Source organism: Procambarus clarkii, chromosome 20, assembly GCF_040958095.1.
Source record: "Procambarus clarkii isolate CNS0578487 chromosome 20, FALCON_Pclarkii_2.0, whole genome shotgun sequence".
Lineage (NCBI taxonomy): Eukaryota > Metazoa > Arthropoda > Malacostraca > Decapoda > Cambaridae > Procambarus > Procambarus clarkii.
The window spans coordinates 31305852-31310339 of NC_091169.1; positions in this window are offsets into that span (position 1 = coordinate 31305852).

Sequence of the window (4488 nt, forward strand, 5' to 3'; positions counted from 1 at the left end):
CGAGGACTAGAACCGCGCGCACCACATTCCTCTGACACGCGTCATAACATCCAGGAAATTCCCCCGAAACCCTTTGTGACTAGAGCGACGCGCTGCGACTACGACGACGCGCACCACCTGGCACCCAACAACATGACTTTCCCTCGTTCCTGACCACATACCATAACACCAGACACACACACGCGTTCGACACACGCCAAACTTCCGGGAAAATTCCCTCCAAAACCCTTTAGGACTATGACGACGCGCTGCGACTACGACGACGCGCGACACCTGTCCAGCTGGCACTCACGGAGTGCCACCTGGGCAGATGGCGCGCACGGTCGTAGTCCTCAACTTCACTACTGACCTTTTTAGCCTCCCCTTTGAGAAGACTGATTAGGTAAGCAAATTTAGAAACTTGGTCAAGAGAAGATTTTTTGTGTATATGAACTTCAAATGAAGTCCAAAATGTGTCCCAATTTTCTTCATCCAGCCCTGCAAATGTAGGTAAGTCTAAAGTAGGCAGACGAACCTCAGGCAATTGATTACTGGATTGAGACATAGTATTATTTGCATTGGATTTATGTTGATTTACTATATTGGATAGTACATTAAGTTTATCTTGAGTCTCATCTTCATACTGAGAAATTTCTGCTAGAGTTTGATCTATTTCATCAGGATCAGTTTCAGCTGCATTCAGTAGGTTGAGATAAGACTTGATTGTAGAACTGACTTGATCAAATTTGAGATCAGCTACTCTCAATGATGTTTCTAGTTGATAGTAATCAATGGGAGTTGCTTTAGACAAAGTATCAGACTTATTAATCAGTCTGGTTAAATGACCTTTAATTCCATTATAGGTTCTCCTTAACTGTTCAGGAGTAGCCATGGTGGCTTAAAGTCCAAGTTTCATAAGACTTGAATAAGTATTGCTAATGCAGCTTGAGTACTTGCTCATTAGTTGACAAGTAAATTGAATATAACCTAAATTAGTCAGGCTAAATTGCACTCTTCTTCATTCAAGGTTAAATGTACCTACCTAACAATAAGTAGCTAAGGATTTTGAGCAGTGCTTGAATGTCACCATTAAAATTTCTTCTGGCTAGCTCTTCATTATCACCATTAGATGTAATAGTGATCATTCAGCAGCACTAAAAATTCATGCACACAAATAATTAATACACAAAATAATTAATATGTATATACTCTAATCAGAGAGACTATAAAGTTTGAATCCCACCCTTGGTAGGGTCAGCACAAGAATGAATAATGTAAGCACTACTGACTAGTTCAAGACTAGTTGAAAGGGTTTCTACTAAAGAAAGTTATTTAGTCTGCATTTGTGCAAAACTCAGCACAATCACAGCCTAAATTCCTACCTAATAAAGGTTGGCATAAATTAATTTATGGTGCAATAATGTGAATATATAGTTGTGGTGTATTTTTGTTTTTTTAGATTTTATAGTTTATATAAATGTGCACTTGCACACACAGGTGAAAATACAAATATGTACAGTTAATTTTGGCTTGCTAGCCACAGCCTTTTATAGTGGTTGATTGTGTTGACCAACTTGTCAACTACATGTGACCTAGACTCACCCGACAGGTGTACACCATCTCTTGCCAGATTTTGCCTGTATGGTCTGGCTGTAAATTGAATGTAAGTGGCATCCAATTGCACTCTCTTCCTCAGCCGAAAGTTTATATATATATGGCAGCCCTTTGGTAATATTCTGGACTCACTCCTCAACGATTATTATTGTTTAGTTGGCGAGGTTCCACCAATGTGAAAACTACTGAACTGCTAACAAGTTTAAATGAGGAAATTATTGTTTTAAGGTGATTAATTACCTCAGCTGGGTGTCGAGTAGGATGGATGTCATTACCACCTAGATAAATAATAGTTAGATGGTGAGGTCACTCTAACGCAGGTGTTAATGTGGAGTTATTATAGAAATTGTGAGCTGTTGCTCCTTGTGACCTGAAGATTCTTACCTCAGTGTGAGGTATAGGTCAGAGTGTTGTGGGTAATTGACTGTGTCCCACTAGTGCTACTTTATACATGAGGTATAAGCAGCAAATATATTGGTGTGTATTAGGCTGACCTATGTGGTACTCTGCCAGTAGTCACAATTAATCAAATGTGGTTAGCCTAGATTACTACACACTTATTACTACACTTACTTACATTAGTTATGATTATGGTATTAATTGTAATATATCCGGTTTGATAAGGACCCTATTTTTGTGTTGGGAAGAAAGCTTACTCTCTATTTATTGATTGATGTTTAATTAATAGATTATTTTAAATTAATCGAAGGACCACCCTATTTTTGCTGAAAAGGGAAACAGATAAATCAATAATGGATAAGGACTGAAGTACCAGTGCCTATGGATAGTGGAACTAATAAGAGTTATTCTTTAAACCTTAATTAATTAATGGACTGTATAATAAATTAATGTTCGAGAATAAACTTTCCGTCCTTCACAAAATGGGGGGTTAATACCAGAAGTAAAATACTCCCAGTACGCTTCATCGAGGCTGGTTCTTCCTTGAAAAAATTAGTAATTCCTACTAAGTTATATACAAATAAACATTAAATAAATTGGTTAGTGACAAGAATATTATATGATGGTTAAACAAGAAATCATTCTCATTTGAATTTAATGAGGCTATCAAATTGCGCTAGATGTCTCAAATCATATAAACGAAATATTTCTGACTGGTAATTAATTATTAACGTCACTTAATGAAAGAAAATAACTGAAAAAGGGATTCAGCTACTTAGCTGTGATAGTGAACATAGAGGTAGAGGTGTGATGGCGTCGTCTGGTATTTGCTGCAACACGTGTGCCCGAGTGGCGTGGGAAAGTGAGAGGACTACGACCTCTCTACGTTTCTACGTTTCTACGATGTAGAAACTTTAAACTAAAAAAATGAGGTTGCATGGATGGATAACAATGTTCAGTAAACAGTTACCGAGTTGTAAACTGAATGGTAGTGCCATTCCAATACCTGGTTACTGATAATAGTATTTCACGATGGAAAAACCTTATCCTAAACTAAAAATGAGCTCACATGAAGTGATTTTCACTTACTGAGATGTTAACTGAATGTCTGAGCTATCCAATAGTAGTATTAATTCACGATGGAAAACTTTAAACTAAACTAAAATGAGCGCCCATGAAGTGATTCTCACGTTCATTAAACACTTACTACGTTGTTAACTGAATGTCAGAGACATCCAATACATGGTTGATGATATCCGTATTAATGACATTGATAATAAGAGGTCTTGAACTAGATACGGGCAGGGGGACAGCAAAGCTGCGATATTGAAAAGAAACTGAACTGAATTTGAAAATTGATTAATATATGTAATGTGAAACCGATCTACTGGAAAACAGTAAGCTAACTTTATTTGAAAAAGAATATGAGAAGACTGCAAAGCTGGGGGGCAAGAAAAATGATAAAAATAAGAAGTGTTGATCTTCATAAACATAAGATATCCATGACCGTAATTAATACAGTGTGAACTCTCTTAAACTATGCACACCGTGAAATCTCGTCACTATGCATAACTTGTCACTCTGCGAAACAAATTATTGACTATAGTGCGACAGTGAGAATAAAAATGACCACTTATGTTTTGGAGTGCTATTTTAGTCAAGAAATACTGTAAAGGATGATTATTGACTAAAGGGAATTTCGCAGACTGCTGGTGTTTGATGTGTTGAACTGCTTAAAGGAAGCATATTTGCTAGAAAAAATTCCTGTGAAATAATGCTTGTTATATGTTTTGACTATCTAGCTAATAGCATATTGCATGGCTAATAATGAAATGAAATGTCACATTTTTGTCTGACTCACTTAGCACAAGTGAAGAGAAAACATTGAAAAACTGGCAAAGGTTGAAAACTCTGTGAAATCATATCTGTTATGTTAAGTTTTGACTAGCTGCAAGCTTTGTTTGCCTTCTCTCTCTAATCTACACACGCGATATGAAATGTGAATTTTGTTGACTGAAAGGAGATTGATGATACGAATAGTAATGCCGACATTGAGCATATTCTCAAAAACATAGTTTCTGCAAAAAAAAAAATAACATTAAATTAGATGCGAGCTGCGATTTGAAAACAGAAGATATGTGATGTGTGGCTTATTGTGTGGTCTCTGGAGATATGATCTCGACATATAAGTTTCTCAAGAAAAGCGGTAATATTTTTCTTTGTGTTTGGATGTAATGGCTAAACATGGATGTCATTTTCAATAATGCTATTTGGTCATCCGATAAAGTTGATTTTCCACGTTACGTTACATTGTGTTACAGAGGGCTTAAACTGGTAGTCTGTAATATTCATATGGAAGGAGATGTAATGGAGATGGGCTAAGTCATACTTTTTATTTAAAAATGTCATTTTGGACTGCAAAAGTTGATTTGCGTTACGTTACGTTACGTTACATTGTGTTACAGAAGGCTAAAACTGGTAGAGGTCAATATTATA